This window comes from Oncorhynchus tshawytscha, unplaced genomic scaffold, assembly GCF_018296145.1.
Source record: "Oncorhynchus tshawytscha isolate Ot180627B unplaced genomic scaffold, Otsh_v2.0 Un_contig_3315_pilon_pilon, whole genome shotgun sequence".
Classification (NCBI taxonomy): Eukaryota; Metazoa; Chordata; class Actinopteri; order Salmoniformes; family Salmonidae; genus Oncorhynchus; species Oncorhynchus tshawytscha.
Window position 1 is genome coordinate 150,001 of NW_024609612.1, and position 17,874 is coordinate 167,874.

Below are 17,874 nucleotides of genomic sequence, written 5' to 3' on the forward strand. Positions count from 1 at the left end.
TCTGTCTCTCTCTGTCTCTCTGTTTCTCTCTCCTCTCCCCTCTCTCCGTCTCTCTCTCTCCCTCTCTCTCCTTCTCTCTCTGTCTCTCTCTCTCCTTCTCTCTCCGTCTCTCTCTCTCCTTCTCTCTCTGTCTCTCTCTCTCTATCTCTTTCCTTCTCTCTCTGTCTCCCTCTCTGTCTCCCTCTCTCTCTCTGTCTGGAAAACATCATCAGAGCGCTGGTCGGTTGGTAGTTCGGGTCCCAGGGTTCACGAGCGACACCGAGACAATTGAGTGCAGAACAAAGCGTTGAGACAGCGACCAATTTTACTCGCCTTGTCTCGCTCTGCTCCCCCTCCGCGACCCTGACCCTTCTGCCTCCCGCGACAACGGGGCGGGCAAAACAAAACACAACATAAATAGCGACGTTTTGTCTTTTTTAAAATTTATTTTATTCATAGTGACGTTTAAGAAGCCATTCACCACAGCGTGATAAGAAAGAAAAGATATTGACTTGATGTCGTTGTGACGTCGTTTCCTTTTCGTAAATACCGTGTAAAATATCGTTGTTTTTGTTGCTTCAATATCAATTATTCATTCAATCAATAATTGTAAATCATTTAAATCAATAATCAAAATGAGTAATATTGTGACTGAGATGTGTGCATCGTGTTATACCAGACAGTTCAAATCTCTCTAAGGCTGTTTAAACACCTTGCATGGATATTTATAAAGACATAAAGAAGCACTTAAACACAATATTCAATTCACTCTTTCACTCTTACACAATTATGCCCATAAACTCAGAATCCTCCATTGGTGTCTTTGGCTCTGAAGTGACCTCTATTGGAGTTGTCTCTCTGAACAGAACAACAACGTTAAAACAACCGTTATTCGGCCTATAAAAACAGACAGGAGTTTGTGAAGTGCAAACCAACCGTCCGTTTCTTTCTCCGCCTAGTTTAGGAGAGGAGGATCATTTACGTTTATGATTTTATAACGATGTCATTTCTACTTCTCGACATAACAAAGCGCATGTTTATTTCATTTAAATTTTTTACCTTTATTTAACTTGGCAAGTCAGTTAAGAACAAATTCTTATTTTCAATGACGGCCTAGGAACAGTGGGGTTAACTGTCGTAGGATATAGCAGAAAGGACTAAAAAGGGGGAACATATAAAATATCTTCGATTAAAATAATACACGCCCTAAAAACCCAATGCGTCAAAGTTTGAAAATATACTGAATATATTATTTTGTGAGAAAGAAAATATTTGATGATAAAAGTCGGGTCTTAACAGCTTTATTAAAACGGGTTTACAGCGTTTGAATCTATTTTTCTGCAGGCCACACATATTAGTCTATAGGCCTTTATCCGAAAAACATACCAGGGATTTATTTTCAAACCATGAAAACATATACGTGGTAATGTGTTAAAAACTATTATTATTACCTATTCATTATTATTATTATTACTATTATTATAGGGATATATTTCGTTTTTGTTGCAATGATTTCGGATAACGAAACATGAAACAATTTCCTCTATAGTAAATAAATAAATAATACTTATATATATATTTTTTAAATCAAACGCTACAACGAGACAATAACTGAGTTTGCATCCAATTTTTTATCGTGTTCCTTCTGGGAGAAAGATCCTAAAATAAAATACTATTGGGGAGAGTAATACCAATAACTGAACTGAATTTATAACATATTTTAACGTCATATAATCATGGTCCCGATACATTCACGTTTTTCTTGATCGATCAAATCAAATTGTATTTATGACATTCGCCGAATACAATATCCCACCAACAGGAGCTTACAGTGAAATGATTCCTTTACAAGCCCTTAAACCAACAATGCAGTTTTAAGAAAAATACCTAAAAATACCTAAAGAAAGAAATAAAAGTAATAAATAATTAAAGTGCAGCATTAAAATAACAATAGTGAGGTTTATGTAAAGGGGGGTGCTGAATATCCACTGCACATTTGCTGTCGCAGTGTAATTTAGGCCTATTTTGGATCCAAAACAGTCGCTACAGTAGCTATATCACATAAAGATAAAACCCCTTTGTTAATGTATTCAATGTAGGCCTGCATATCATCCTACTTCATTAATGTATTTAATGTAGGCCTGCATATCATTCTACTTCATTAATGTATTTAATGTAGGCCTGCATATCATTCTACTTTATTAATGTAGGCCTGCATATCATTCTACTTCATTAATGTAGGCCTGCATATCATTCTACTTAATGCATTTAATGTAGGCCTGCGTATCAATCTACTTCATTAATGTATTTAATGTAGGCCTGCATATCATTCTACTTTATTAATGTATTTAATGTAGGCCTGCATATCATTCTACTTCATTAATGTAGGCCTGCATATCATTCTACTTTATTAATGTATTTAATGTAGGCCTGCATATCATTCTACTTCATTAATGCATTTAATGTAGGCCTGCGTATCAATCTACTTCATTAATGCATTTAATGTAGGCCTGCGTATCATTCTACTATATTAATGTATTTAATGTAGGCCTGCGTATCATTCTACTTCATTAGGACCACCTTTAGCCAGTAAATTCGCATTAGGTTGGGTGATATTAATTATTATTATTATTATTATTGTTTGTTGGTTTTCCTTTTATTTATCTGGTTAATGAATGTGATTAGAGCGAGGCGGGGGTTGGGGTGCAAAGGGATATTGTTTCTGTGACCCCCCCCCCGGTCTGACCGAGCGGAACCGGAAAGAATCGCATTAAGAGCGCGAGACAGAAGAACTAAAGGAACAATTAGAAGAGAAACGTAAACAAAACAAATGCATACTTTGTTTGTTTGTGGGTCTTCGTCCGTCTCTGCGGCTTTCATCCAGCCGCCAGTCCTCAATATAAAGCGTTACCGAGGTTTCAAAGGGGAAGCCTACACGGTCCCTACATTAACTTGCTAATGCAGCGCAATCATATCCTCAAACTGATACAGCCTAGCGGCAATGTACTCAATACATGTGTTGTGGTCGACAAAACATCACTTACACACTATAAACATATCGACTAATATATATATATATATATATATTATAACATATAGGGTAATACTGTCTGAACCGTCTTTTGTCGGGATGTGAGGCCAAAATTGGAAGCCATTGTAATTTACAGAAGATGAAACACTATCTCTCTCACACACACACACACACACACACACACACACACACACACACACACACACACACACACACACACACACACACACACACACACACACACACACACACACACACACACACACACACACACACACTCACACTCACACACACACACACACACACACACACACACACACACACACACACACACACACACACACACACACACACACACACACACACACACACACACACACACACACACACACATACAGGCGCCTTCAGAGACTATTCATAACCCCTCGATTTATTCCACATTTCGTTGTTACGACCTGAATTCAAAATTATATAGACTTTTTTCAATTTTTTTTTTTTTTTACATCTACACACAATACCCCAATAATGACATCACAATACCCCCATAATGACATCACAATACCCCCATAATGACATCACAATACCCCCATAATGACATCACAATACCCCCATAATGACATCACAATACCCCCAATAACAATATCCCCCATAATGACATCACAATACCCCCATAACCCCCAATAATGACATCACAATAATGACATCACAATAACCCCCAATAATGACATCACAATATCCCCCATAATGACATCACAATACCCCCCCCAATAATGACATCACAATACCCCCATAATGACATCACAATACCCCCAATAATGACATCACAATACCCCCAATAATGACATCACAATATCCCCCATAATGACATCACATAATGACATCACAATACCCCCAATAATGACATCACCCCCAATAATGACATCACAATACCCCCAATAATGACCCCCAATAATGACATCACAATACCCCCAATAATGACATCACAATACCCCCCAATAATGACATCACAATACCCCCCAATAATGACAAAGTGAAAAACATGTTTGTTTTTTTAGACATGATTTTCAAATGTATTGAAAATGAAATACATAAATATCTTATTTACATAAAGTATTCACAGCCCCCGAGTCAATATGTTGTAGAAGCACCTTTGGCAGCGATTACAGGTGTTGAGTCTTTCTGGGTAAATATCGAAGAGCTTTGCAAACGTGGATTATTCTAATTCAAATTCTTCAAGCTCTGTCAAGTTGGTTGTTGATCATCGCCAGACAGCCATTTCCAAGTCTTGCCATAGATTTTCAAGCCGATTTAAGTAAAAAAAACTGTAACTAGGCAACTCAAGAACATTCAATGTCTTCTTGGTAAGCAACTCCAGTGTAGATTTGACCTTGTTTTTGAGGTAACTGTCCTGCTGAAAGGTGAATTCCTCTCCCAGTGTCTGATGAAAAAGCAGACTGAACCAGGTTTTCCTCTAGGATTTTGCCTGTTCTTAGCTCTGTTCTGTTTATTTTCATCCTGAAAAACTCGCCAGTATCTGCTGATGACAAGCATACCCATACCATGAAGCAGCCACCACCATGCTGGAAAATAAGGAGGCAGTTACACAGTGATGTGTTGTGTTGGATTTGCCCCAAACATGAGGCTTTGCATTTAGGCTAGGAAGTGTCTTCCTTTGTAGATGTTTTTTTTTACATCTCCCTATATCCCCCAGTAGGCCAGCCTATTCCCCCACAGTAGACCAGCCTATATCCCCCAGTAGACCAGCCTATATCCCCCAGTAGACCAGCCTATTCCCCACAGTAGACCAGCCTATTCCCCACAGTAGACCAGCCTATTCCCCACAGTAGACCAGCCTATATCCCCCAGTAGACCAGCCTATATCCCCCAGTAGGCCAGCCTATATCCCCCAGTAGACCAGCCTATATCCCCCAGTAGACCAGCCTATATCCCCCAGTAGACCAGCCTATATCCCCCAGTAGACCAGCCTATATCCCCCAGTAGACCAGCCTATATCCCCCAGTAGGCCAGCCTATATCCCCCAGTAGGTCAGTCTATATCCTCCTACATCCCCTAGTAGACCAGCCTATATCCCCCCCAGCATATATCCCCCAGTAGACCACCCTATATCCCCCAGTAGACCACCCTATATCCCCCAGTAGACCAGCCTATATCCCCCAGTAGACCAGCCTATATCCCCCAGTAGACCAGCCTATATCCCCCAGTAGACCAGCCTATATCCCCCAGTAGACCAGCCTATATCTCCCAGTAGACCAGCCTATATCCCCCAGTAGACCAGCCCATATCCCCTTGTAGACCAGCCTATATCCCCCGGTAGACCAGCCCAACAGGGGTCTATCTCAGCCACAGCTCCACAGTCGGCTAGCACAGGAAGTCCCCCAATAGACCAGCCTATATCCCCCAGTAGACCAGCCTATATCCCCCAGTAGACCAGCCCAACAGGGGTCTATCTCAGCCACAGCTCCACAGTCGGCTAGCACAGGAAGTCCCCCAGTAGACCAGCCTATATCCCCCAGTACCAGCCTATCTCAGCCACAGCTCCACCCCTATATCCCCCAGTAGACCAGCCTATATCCCCCAGTAGACCAGCCTATATCTCCCAGTAGACCAGCCTATATCCCCAGTAGACCAGCCTATATCCCCCAGTAGACCAGCCCATATCCCCCTGTAGACCAGCCTATATCCCCCGGTAGACCAGCCCAACAGGGGTCTATCTCAGCCACAGCTCCACAGTCGGCTAGCACAGGAAGTCCCCCAATAGACCAGCCTATATCCCCCAGTAGACCAGCCTATATCCCCCAGTAGACCAGCCTATATCCCCCAGTAGACCAGCCCAACAGGGGTCTATCTCAGCCACAGCTCCACAGTCCGCTAGCACAGGAAGTCCCCCAGTAGACCAGCCTATATCCCCCAGTAGACCAGCCTATATCCCCCAGTAGACCAGCCCAACAGGGGTCTATCTCAGCCACAGCTCCACAGTCGGCTAGCACAGGAAGTCCCCCAGGTGACCAGCCTATATCCCCCAGTACCAGCCCAACAGGGGTCTATCTCAGCCACAGCTCCACAGTCGGCTAGCACAGGAAGTCCCCCAGTAGACCAGCCTATATCCCCCAGTAGACCAGCCCAACAGGGGTCTATCTCAGCCACAGCTCCACAGTCGGCTAGCACAGGAAGTCCCCCAGTAGACCAGCCTATATCCCCCAGTAGACCAGCCCAACAGAGGTCTATCTCAGCCACAGCTCCACAGTCGGCTAGCACAGGAAGTCCCCCAGTAGACCAGCCTATATCCCCCAGTAGACCAGCCCAACAGGGGTCTATCTCAGCCACAGCTCCACAGTCGGCTAGCACAGGAAGTCCCCCAGTAGACCAGCCTATATCCCCCAGTAGACCAGCCTATAGTAGACCAGCCCAACAGGGGTCTATCTCAGCCACAGCTCCACAGTCGGCTAGCACAGGAAGTCCCCCAGTAGACCAGCCTATATCCCCCAGTAGACCAGCCCAACAGGGGTCTATCTCAGCCACAGCTCCACAGTCGGCTAGCACAGGAAGTCCCCCAGTAGACCAGCCTATATCCCCCAGTAGACCAGCCTATATCCCCCAGTAGACCAGCCCAACAGGGGTCTATCTCAGCCACAGCTCCACAGTCGGCTAGCACAGGAAGTCCCCCAGTAGACCAGCCTCCACATATCCCCCAGTAGACCAGCCTATATCCCCCAGTAGACCAGCCCAACAGGGGTCTATCTCAGCCACAGCTCCACAGTCGGCTAGCACAGGAAGTCCCCCAGTAGACCAGCCCAACAGGGGTCTATCTCAGCCACAGCTCCACAGTCGGAGCACAGGAAGTCCCCCCCAGCCTATATCCCCCAGAGACCAGCCCAACAGGGGTCTATCTCAGCCACAGCTCCACAGTCGGCTAGCACAGGAAGTCCCCCAGTAGACCAGCCTATATAAACATCCCCCAGTAGACCAGCCAACAGGGGTCTATCTCAGCCACAGCTCCACAGTCGGCTAGCACAGGAAGTCCCCCAGTAGACCAGCCCAACAGGGGTCTATCTCAGCCACAGCTCACAGTCGGCTAGCACAGGAAGCCTATATCCCCCAGTAGACCAGCCCAACAGGGGTCTATCTCAGCCACAGCTCACAGTCGGCTAGCACAGGAAGTCCCCCAGTAGACCAGACCATGGTCCTCATATCCAAAGAAAAGTCCCCAGTAGACCAGCCTATATCCCCCAGTAGACCAGTCCTCAGTCTAGAGACCTAGTCTAGCTGGTCCCAGTCCTAGCACAGACCAGCCTATATCCCCCAGTAGACCAGCCTATATCCCCCAGTAGACCAGCCCAACAGAGGTCTATCTCAGCCACAGCTCCACAGTCGGCTAGCACAGGAAGTCTGGCCACTAGATTGAAAAGTGAGGAACGTTATTTATCCATGACACGTTTTGTGACACCACTCCGCGCCGAGTCTATTTGTATGTAAAGGTAAACATCTTGCCGTGACCATTCGACAAGAGAGGACAAGGGTCTCCCGTGACTGGCTTTATACTCATGAGACACACACACAGAGACACACACACACTCCTGTCAATGTGGTTTTACTCACAGGAGACGAAGAAGTGTTGTGCAGGCATTCTGTGTGTGTGTGTGACGGACGAGCGGGCAAAGATCGCACAATACACAGACAACAAAGAATGGTCCTCAGTCTAGAGACCAAAGAAATGTCCTCAGTCTAGAGACCAAAGAAATGTCCTCAGTCTAGAGACCAAAGAATGGTCCTCAGTCTAGAGACCAAAGACTGGTCCTCAGTCTAGAGACCAAAGACTGGTCCTCAGTCTAGAGACCAAAGACTGGTCCTCAGTCTAGAGACCAAAGACTGGTCCTCAGTCTAGAGACCAAAGAATGGTCCTCAGTCTAGAGACCAAAGAATGGTCCTCAGTCTAGAGACCAAAGAATGGTCCTCAGTCTAGAGACCAAAGAATGGTCCTCAGTCTAGAGACCAAAGAATGGTCCTCAGTCTAGAGACCAAAGAATGGTCCTCAGTCTAGAGACCAAAGAATGGTCCTCAGTCTAGAGACCAAAGAATGGTCCTCAGTCTAGAGACCAAAGAATGGTCCTCAGTCTAGAGACCAAAGAATGGTCCTCAGTCTAGAGACCAAAGAATGGTCCTCAGTCTAGAGACCAAAGAATGGTCCTCAGTCTAGAGACCAAAGAATGGTCCTCAGTCTAGAGACCAAAGAATGGTCCTCAGTCTAGAGACCAAAGAATGGTCCTCAGTCTAGAGACCAAAGAATGGTCCTCAGTCTAGAGACCAAAGAATGGATGGTCCTCTAGAGACCAAAGAATGGTCCTCAGTCTAGAGACCAAAGAATGGTCAGTCTAGAGACCAAAGAATGGTCCTCAGTCTAGAGACCAAAGAATGGTCCTCAGTCTAGAGACCATAGAATGGTCCCAGTCTAGAGACCAAAGAATGGTCCTCAGTCTAGAGACCAAAGAATGGTCCTCAGTCTAGAGACCAAAGAATGGTCCTCAGTCTGGAGACCAAAGAATGGTCCTCAGTCTGGAGACCAAAGAATGGTCCTCAGTCCACAGACCAAAGAATGGTCCTCAGTCCACAGCCCAAAGAATGGTCCTCAGTCCACAGCCCAAAGAATGGTCCTCAGTCCACAGACCAAAGAATGGTCCTCAGTCCACAGACCAAAGAATGGTCCTCAGTCCACAGCCCAAAGAATGGCCCTCAGTCCACAGATGAGTCCATCTAAATTCTAATTATTGTTTGCTATCTTTTAAATTCTGTCCCACCTGACTTCACACACCTTTTAGGATGGTTTAGACTTCAGATTAGTATTTATTCGACACAAATGACAACAATCATGGGTCAAATACTGCCCATATCAGAATAGCTTCTGCTGAAAATCCTTCTTTTTTTTCTCCCCTCTCCCAGGAATAGACAAGAGTCCTTCAAAAGTGCATGGACCACAGAACAACGCCAAAAAACAACAACACAACAGTACCCAGACACACTAAGCACCAATAAATGAGGACAATGATATGCTTCTTCTGGCTCCTTCTCTGTCTCCAATAAGAATCCTTGTCAGGCAGAACCGACACTTTGGAATGTCTGATTGGAAATAATGGAAGACCACACACACACACACAAAAAAAAATGCTCGGGACGCTATTCCATCTTTACCAGGCCACTGGTTTGAATTGGCGCATATCTCCCGACGTTCAGCGCGTCTTTCACATCGAGGCGTCTCCACCTAGAAACTATAACGGGTAAATAAAGCTCAATAGATGGGACAGAAATCAGACAGCCGCATCGCAATTTACCTGGAGCAGGGAGGCATTCTGACCTGCATCTCATAGAGAGACAGAGAGAGAGGGGGACAGAGAGGGGGAGAGACAGAGGGGGAGAGACAGAGAGAGGGGAGAGACAGAGGGGGAGAGAGAGAGAGAGAGAGAGAGAGAGAGAGAGAGAGAGAGAGAGAGAGAGAGAGAGAGACAGAGAGAGACAGAGGGGGGGAGAGACAGAGACAGAGAGAGAGACGGAGGGGGAGAGAGAGAGAATGAGAGAGACGGAGAGACAGAGAGAGAGGGGGAGAGAGAGACAGAGAGAGACAGAGAGAATGAGAGGGGGAGAGATACAGAGTGACAGAGAGAGAGAGAGAGAGAGAGAAAGAGACAGGAGAGACAGAGGAGAGAGAGAGACAGAGACAGAGAGAGAGACGAGAGAGACAGGAGGGGAGAGACAAAGAGAGAGACAGAGAGAGACAGAGACAGAGAGAGGACGGAGGGGGAGAGAGAGAGAGAGAAATGGAGGGGGAGAGAGAGACAGAGAGAGACAGAGAGAGAGAGAGAGAGACAGAGAGAGACAGAGAGAGACAGAGAGAGAGACAGAGAGACATAGACGGAGGGGGAGAGACAGAGAGAGACAGAGAGAGAGACACAGAGACAGAGACGGAGGGGGAGAGAGAGACAGACAGAGAGAGAGAGAGAGATAGAGAGAAAGGGGGAGGGAGAGTCCCCGTCCCCCTCAGTATGCTCACCAAAGCAAAACTAGTGCGGGGTGGATGGGATGCGACGACGGAGGACCGAGGGGGGGTTAGGTTGGGGTTTCGGATGGGGACGGGGAATGGTAGGTTAACCTTTGTAGGAAAACAATCTGACGTGATGGCCTTTTCCTGGCTGTGCCTGTGCTCTGACACGCATGGGAACCCCCCCTAGAAATCAGATGGCATTCAAACTCGGGATTCTCTAGAATATCAAACTATTCTCTAGACTACCGGAGAACGCAGCTCAATGTATGATGGCAGGGCCTCTACGGAGAAATAAAACGAGGACAAATGTCACAATATACATGTAGGCTGTAGTCAATAAACACATCTGGAGATATAGGGGGCCATTTATATCTATGATAGCCTATCATTTTACAGTCTCCTCAATTTTACATTCCCCCCTCCCCCATAGCAAATGCCCCGTAGTGAACATTTTCACATTTTTAAAGCCTATTTAATTCAGCAGGTCATTGGTGTTGATGACAGGATGTACATCTGTTAAGTTAGCTATCTCCGTTTACTGATCGTGATTTACCTCTTTGTCTTTCTGCCTGTTGCTGCACGCATCAGCCAACCGGACCCGAATATTGACGACGGTGTAATCAACTGTTAAATCAAATGTGATGCTTTTGTAGCAGTATTGTTGATATTTAAAAACGAAGTATAGCTCCAAACACTCGACCGGTGACTGCATCTCTCAAGGCATGGTATGTTTGGATACCGGGCGCAATCTTTTCCGTACAGGCCCAACACAGTCTCACAATCAATTCGTGCATATATGTACAAAATGCATTTCAGCAAATTTCGTGCGTTTTTGTGCGTTTTTCTGGCTTAATTCGTGAGAAAAGACACGAATTTATGTGCTTCTTAATTCGTGTTGGATGTGAGGCTGGGCTGACAGAACAGACTGCGGGGAGAATTGCGCGAAAATGGTGCACCCGAGCTCCGTACAGGGGAAGGCAGATCAACAAGCATAAACAACCGTAGGACAGCACAACAAGGTGAGTCCAAAAAAATGTATTGTATGCTTATGCATTAATGATGTAATATGCCAAGGAGATATGTATGCTGTAGCTAACAAAGTAATACTTAGTGTATGTTGTGTAGAAGGTGTTAGTAGCCCATGTACCTAATTATTTGGTAGGTGGTGGTGGTGGTGAACTCGACAACTAGTGTCCAAACAAACATCACAGAACATTTATACAAAAAAAAATCACTTTGTGGGGTAAATTGTGCCACCACCCAAAAGGGTGTTTTGGAGACTGGGGAGGGCAGAGGGACATGTGCTCTGTCTTCCCAGGTAGAGCCCCTATTTATCACCTACCTTCCAGACGTGTATTTAGGAGACTGGGGAGGCAGAGGGACATGTGCTCTGTCTTCCCAGGTAGAGCCCCTATTTATCACCTACCTTCCAGACGTGTATTTAGGAGACTGGGGAGGCAGAGGGACATGTGCTCTGTCTTCCCAGGTAGAGCCCCTACTTATCACCTACCTTCCAGACGTGTATTTAGGAGACTGGGAAGGCAGAGGGACATGTGCTCTGTCTTCCCAGGTAGAGCCCCTATTTAACTGAGCTAAACGACTACCGCCCCGTAGCACTCACTTCCGTCATCATGAAGTGCTTTGAGAGACTAGTCAAGGACCATATCACCTCCACCCTACCTGACACCCTTGACCCACTCCAATTTGCTTACCGCCCAAATAGGTCCACAGACGATGCAATCTCAACCACACTGCACACTGCCCTAACCCATCTGGACAAGAGGAATACCTATGTGAGAATGCTGTTCATCCGACTACAGCTCGGCATTCAACACCATAGTACCCTCCAAGCTCGTCATCAAGCTCGAGACCCTGGGGACCCCGCCCTGTGCAACTGGGTACTGACTTCCCAGGGCCGCCCCAGGTGGTGAGGGTAGGCAACAACATCTCCTCCCCGCTGATCCTCAACACTGGGGCCCCACAAGGGACGTTCTGAGCCCTCTCCTGTACTCCCTGTTCACCCACGACTGCGTGGCCACGCACGCCTCCAACTCAATCATCAAGTTTGCGGACGACACACAGTGGTAGGCTTGATTACCAACAACGACGAGACGGCCTACAGGGAGGAGGTGAGGGCCCTCGGAGTGTGGTGTCAGGAAAATAACCTCACACTCAACGTCAACAAAACTAAGGAGATGATTGTGGACTTCAGGAAACAGCAGAGGGAACACCCCCATCCACATCGATGGAACAGTAGTGGAGAGGGTAGCAAGTTTTAAGTTCCTCGGTGTACACATCACAGACAAACTGAATTGGTCCACTCACACAGACAGCATCGTGAGGAAGGCGCAGCAGCGCCTCTTCAACCTCAGGAGGCTGAAGAAATTCGGCTTGTCACCAAAAGCACTCACAAACTTCTACAGATGCACAATGGGGAGAGCATCCTGGCGGGCTGTATCACCGCCTGGTATGGCAACTGCACCGCCCTCAACCGTAAGGCTCTCCAGAGGGTAGTGAGGTCTGCACAACGCATCACCAGGGGCAAACTACCTGCCCTCCAGGACACCTACACCACGTGTATTTAGGATGCTACAGGAAGGCCATAAAGATCATCAAGGACATCAACCACCCGAGCCACTGCCTGTTCACCCCGCTGTCATCCAGAAGGCGAGGTCAGTACAGGTGCATCAAAGCTGGGACCGAGAGACTGAAAAACAGCTTCTATCTCAAGGCCATCAGACTGTTAAACAGCCACCACTAACATTGAGTGGCTACTGCCAACACACTGACACTGACACTGACTCAACTCCAGCCACTTTAATAATGGGAATTGATGGGAAATGATGTAATATATCACTAGCCACTTTAAACAATGCTACCTTATATAATGTTACTTACCCTACATTATTCATCTCATATGCATACGTAGATTCTGTACTCTATATCATCGACTGCATCCTTATGTAATACATGTATCACTAGCCACTTTAACTATGCCACTTGGTTTACATACTCATCTCAAATGTATATACTGCACTCAATACCATCTACTGTATCTTGCCTATGCCGCTCTGTACCATCACTCATTCATATATCCTTATGAACATATTCTTTATCCCCTTACACTGTGTATAAGACAGTAGTTTTTTGGAATTGTTAGTTAGATTACTTGTTGGTTATTACTGCATTGTCGGAACTAGAAGCACAAGCATTTCGCTACACTCGCATTAACATTTGCTAACCATGTGTATGTGACAAATAAAATTTGATTTGATTTATCACCTTCCAGACGTGTATTCCTGATGTTCTTCTTTGCTTTTAACCTTTAACCTTGGATCGCTTCCTGTTTAGACAAAATGAAACCTAGACAAGAAGATAATAGGTGTACTATAGCCTAGGCCTAGCTACACTAAATAAGGTTTACCCCCCTCACCACATTATTCTGTTGGCATATTAACAATGTCAAACAATCAAACCATTGATATATCAAGGCTCCTGGAGGGTCCTTTAGGGGTTCTTCAAATTCAAACTGGGGGGTAGACTGGGGGAGACTGGGGAGGGGGGACACTGGGGGGGGACATGGGGAGACAAACTTTGGGGGGCCCCTATTTATCACCTACCTGGGAGACTGTATTTAGGAAACTTCTTCAAACAACCCCCATTAATGGTTCCTAAAAAAAAACTAACTTTTGGGGGGGGTAAATATTTGGCCCCCTCATAATTATAAATAATAATCAGCATAACAATAACAACAACAATAATAACAATAATAATAACAACAACAATAACAACAACAACAATAACAATAATAATAACAACAACAATAATAACAACAATAACAACAGCAACAATAACAACACTAATAATAACAATAACAACAACAACAATAATAATAATAATAATACCAATAATAATAATAACAATAATAATAATAACAACAACAACAACAATAATAATAGCAATACTAACAATAATAATAATAATAACAATAGCAATAACAATAATAATAACAATAACACCAATATTTTAGTTAGTGTTTATTATGATTTTAGTGGAAGAGCAAAATTCATAAAATCGTAAAAACAAGGTACGGGTCAGTATACCCGTAGACACAGACAGACACATACGGTGCATTCGAAAATTATTCAGACCCCTTACACTTTATCCACATTTTTCTACGTTACAGCCTTATTCTAAAATCAATTAAATTAAAAGTTTTCCTCATCAATCTACACACAATACCCCATAATCACAAAGCGAAAACAGTTTTTTAGAAATTTTATCAAATGTATAAAAAAAAATATCAAACCTTATTTAGATAAGTATTCAGGCCCTTTGCTATGAGACTCTGAATTGAGTTCAGGTGCATCCTGTTTCCATTGATCATCCTTGAGATGTTTCTACAACTTGATTGGAGTCCACCTGTGGTAAATTCAATTGATTGGACATGATTTGAAAAGGCAAACAGTTAACAGTGCAGGTCAGAGCAAAAACCAAGCCAAGAGGTTGAAGGAATTGTCCGTAGAGCTCAGAGACAGGATTGTGTCTATATAAGCTCCCACAGTTGACAGAGCAAAAACCAAGCCCAATCAGGGGAGAAGGGCCTTGGTCAGGGAGATGACCAAGAACCCAATGGTCACTTTGACAGAGCTCCAGAGTTCCTCTGTGGAGATGGGAGAACCTTCCAGAAGGACAACCATCTCTGCAGCACTCCACCAATCAGGCCTTACGTCTGGAGGAAACCTGGCACCATCCCTACGGTGAAGCATGGTGGTGGCAGCATCATGCTGTGGGGGTGTTTTTCAGGGACTGGGAGACTAGTGAGGATCGAGGGGAAAGATGAACGGAGTGAAGTACAGAGAGATCCTTGATGAAAACCTGCTTCAGAGCACTCAGGACCTCAGACTGGGGTGAAGGTTCACACAGCCAAGTATTTTTCAGTGCCAAGAAACCTACAGTTATTAAAAAACATATATATATTTTATTTAACCAGGCAAGTCAGTTAAGAACAAATTCTTATTTGCAATGGCTGCCTACCTTGGCCAAACCCCAGAATGACGCTGGGCCAATTGTGTCTCCACCCTATGAGACTCCCAATCACGGTCGGGTTGTGATACAGCTTAGAAATTGAAACAGGGTCTGTAGTGACATCTCTAGCACTGAGTTAGGATCATTGAAGAACCCTTGTTTAAAAAAAAAAAAACCTGATATTTATAGGGGTTTAATGTGATATGAATAGGCTATCCTATAGTAAGTACAGAATAGTCTATGATAATCTTAATAAATTGTTCAACGGTGACGTTTATATTAAACATGAAGACTATTCCACATACGTTTTTAGGGCGACTTCAAATCAAAGGTTACTAGGCTACTGTCTCGACACTGTCTGAACGCAGACACGCCACAGTCGGCTCCCTGGGAAAGGTCACGGTTGGCCCAAACCATTTCTCTCTCGACAACCCCGGAAGTGGTTAGCACGCGAGCAAAGTCTTCTTGTGAGTCCTGCTAAGATATAAACAGGTGAGTTGATTTTCATCCGTCGGAACCAACGAGATATGTGCATGTAGTTTATTATTATTATTTTTTTTTTGGCCGTAGTAAAGATAACCGGAGAGGTGCCGGTTGAGTGTGAATCCGTCGCGAGAGTGGAACCGAGTGCTTTGTTTACATACCGCCGGCATTTCATAAACACGTGGGGTTGCACAGAGACCGATGCTAAACATATTAGCCAACTACACTTTTCGACAGCATCAAACTAATTGAATAAGTACGTCCGCGTGTCGTAACTGAAATGACAGGCTAGTTGAACATCACGTTGTATAACATCTCCGTTCAGATGTCCCACTTTTAGTGTTTAGTGGATGTTTAGTAGAGGTTTGTTAGCCAGTTAGCTAGCTAGTATGTGAGCATGCCTTGTTATGTTGTATCAAACCTGGCTGTTTGTTGTAGCCGGTAACGTTAGATGGTCATGTTTACAGGACATACAGGTTTAGTAGTGACCTGTGGGCTTCAGGACTCTCACCAACTCCATGAAATCTGGGGTCCGGGCTACACGTGTTAATGTTGTGTGTCTGTATCCCACAATGTGCCTTTATTGGCAAGTTTACTGACAAGCTTGTTGTGTTCCGTTTTGTAACCAGTTATACACGGACTGCAGTCGTCAAAAATCACATATGTATAATCATGTTTCAACAGCAGAGATGTCATATATATTGAAACAGACTATTCTCATCTGTTTATGAACTCCGTTTGTTATTGTGTTTGCGAAGCAAACGAAGTAATTCAGGACAGATCTGGTTACCAGGTAGTTCATGTTCAGGTGGCTGGGCATATCGGGTCACCAGGTAGTTCAGGTGGCTGGACAGATCTGGTCACCAGGTAGTTCAGGTGGCTGGACAGATCTGGTTACCAGGTAGTTCATGTTCAGGACAGATCTGGTTACCAGGTAGTTCAGGAGGCTGGACAGATCTGGTCACCAGTGGGTGATGCTGTGTTCAGGTAGTTCAGGTGGGTGATGTTAGTCCGCTGTGTTCAGGTAGTTCAGGGGGGTGATGTTAGTCAGCTGTGTTCAGGTGGGTGATGTTAGTCCGCTGTGTTCAGGTAGTTCAGGTGGGTGATGTTAGTCAGCTGTGTTCAGGTAGTTCAGGGGGGTGATGTTAGTCAGCTGTGTTCAGGTGGGTGATGTTAGTCAGCTGTGTTCAGGTAGTTCAGGTGGGTGATGTTAGTCAGCTGTGTTCAGGTAGTTCAGGGGGGTGATGTTAGTCAGCTGTGTTCAGGTAGTTCAGGTGGGTGATGTTAGTCAGCTGTGTTCAGGTGGGTGATGTTAGTCAGCTGTGTTCAGGTGGGTGATGTTAGTCAGCTGTGTTCAGGTGGGTGATGTTAGTCAGGTGGGTGATGTTAGTCAGCTGTGTTCAGGTGGGTGATGTTAGTCAGCTGTGTTCAGGGGGGTGATGTTAGTCAGCTGTGTTCAGGGGGTGATGTTAGTCAGCTGTGTTCAGGTAGTTCAGGGGGGTGATGTTAGTCAGCTGTGTTCAGGTAGGGGGTGATGTTATCAGCTGTGTTCAGCTGTGTTCAGGTAGTTCAGGGGGTGATGTTAGTCAGCTGTGTTCAGGTAGTTCAGGGGGGTGATGTTAGTCAGCTGTGTTCAGGTAGTTCAGGTGGGTGATGTTAGTCAGCTGTGTTCAGGTAGTTCAGGTGGGTGATGTTAGTCAGCTGTGTTCAGGTAGTTCAGGTGGGTGATGTTAGTCAGCTGTGTTCAGGTAGTTCAGGGGGGTGATGTTAGTCAGCTGTGTTCAGGTGGGTGATGTTAGTCAGCTGTGTTCAGGTGGGTGATGTTAGTCAGCTGTGTTCAGGTGGGTGATGTTAGTCAGGTGGGTGATGTTAGTCAGCTGTGTTCAGGTGGGTGATGTTAGTCAGCTGTGTTCAGGGGGGTGATGTTAGTCAGCTGTGTTCAGGGGGTGATGTTAGTCAGCTGTGTTCAGGTAGTTCAGGTGGGTGATGTTAGTCAGCTGTGTTCAGGGGGGTGATGTTAGTCAGCTGTGTTCAGGTAGTTCAGGGGTGATGGGTGATGTTAGTCAGCTGTGTTCAGGTAGTTCAGGGGGGTGATGTTAGTCAGCTGTGTTCAGGGGGTGATGTTAGTCAGCTGTGTTCAGGTGGGTGATGTTAGTCAGCTGTGTTCAGGTAGTTCAGGTGGGTGATGTTAGTCAGCTGTGTTCAGGTAGTTCAGGTGGGTGATGTTAGTCAGCTGTATTCAGGTAGTTCAGGTGGGTGATGTTAGTCAGCTGTGTTCAGGTAGTTCAGGTGGGTGATGTTA

At 45.3% G+C, this 17,874-nt stretch overlaps 1 protein-coding gene and 1 long non-coding RNA gene across 6 annotated transcripts in view; both read left to right on the plus strand.

The window, feature by feature from the left end:
* LOC121845267 overlaps nt 1–9,430 on the plus strand; it is a 17,361-nt gene extending 7,931 nt beyond the window's left edge. Inside the window, exon 3 of the long non-coding RNA XR_006082481.1 lies at nt 8,966–9,430. This is a non-coding gene — a long non-coding RNA (uncharacterized LOC121845267). The remainder of the gene's footprint in view (nt 1–8,965) is intronic.
* A 916-nt stretch (nt 9,431–10,346) lies between these two features.
* Nucleotides 10,347–17,874, plus strand: part of LOC112239314 (zinc finger CCHC domain-containing protein 7) — a 79,073-nt gene continuing 71,545 nt past the window's right edge. Inside the window, exon 1 of one of the 5 annotated variants that reach the window (XM_042316267.1) lies at nt 10,347–11,080. The gene's annotated coding sequence lies outside the window, so the exon portion shown is untranslated. Of the gene's footprint in view, nt 11,081–15,443; nt 15,582–15,623; nt 15,829–17,874 lie in introns of those variants that run through there. The other 4 variants (XM_042316264.1, XM_042316268.1, XM_042316269.1 and 1 more) reach the window with 4 other exon arrangements.